This window comes from Poecilia reticulata, linkage group LG21 (genome assembly GCF_000633615.1).
Source record: "Poecilia reticulata strain Guanapo linkage group LG21, Guppy_female_1.0+MT, whole genome shotgun sequence".
Lineage (NCBI taxonomy): Eukaryota > Metazoa > Chordata > Actinopteri > Cyprinodontiformes > Poeciliidae > Poecilia > Poecilia reticulata.
Window position 1 is genome coordinate 21915525 of NC_024351.1, and position 923 is coordinate 21916447.

A 923-nucleotide genomic window follows, 5' to 3' on the forward strand; every position below is an offset into this window, starting at 1 on the left:
TCTCTCTCTCTCTCTCTCTGTGTTTTTTGTTGTCTCTTTTCATTCTGTTTGGAAGAGGATAAAAGTAAAAGGCAGCGAGCAAGGTTTCAAAAAATACACGACCCTAGAGAAAGAATGTCGCCCCACTCGGCGTCTCCCGGCTGCGACCATCAGAAMGTGTGCGGCGAGATTTGCTTTTATCCTCTGTGTGGCAGCTGAACATGGTAATTAAAGCAGCCATTCCATCTGTCGCTTCAGATAAGTAACGCTGCTGAGAGTTCTGGAGGCAAACAGACRGGAATCAAATCCAGGATGCTGTGCTTTTATTAGCAGTCGCTCAGGCCGAACGGTGGCTGCAGACGCTCGCTTTCACAAAGTGGCCAAAGCTGGTCAGATGCATTCTGATTTCCTCTTAAAAGCAGGTTTGGTTCAGACATAGAACAAAGGTCAAAGGGGATTATTCTAAAAATGGGGGAAAAAATCAATAATTCACTGCATCCAGAACACAGAAGATGTCTTATTTCATAATTTAACATCTGCCAGAGTGGAGTAACCTAGATTCTAAGAGTAAGTCTGTCTTCTGCTCCCTGTATGGGATGAGTTGTAATAAGGAAGTTATTATGGGAAATGTTCTGTGTTCAGTTTCTGCTTAGCTAGCAAAGCTTATGGATATAMTTTTTTTTTACTTGCATGCTGTTAATGTAATTGAAAAGCTACTGCTTCACAGACCCGTAAAAATCTGGAGTCACTTGTCTTGAAGGATTCTTTTTTTTTTTTTTCAATCATTTTACGTTGGGAGCAAAAAAGGAAGAAAAATATGTTGAAAAATGTATTGTATTTTGCATTCCTAAGACAAATATCCATAGTGCAAGCCTATGCAAAGGAGTCGACAGTTAAAGGGAGTTCCCATCCACCTCCATGAGTCATTCCCCTGGATGATTGAT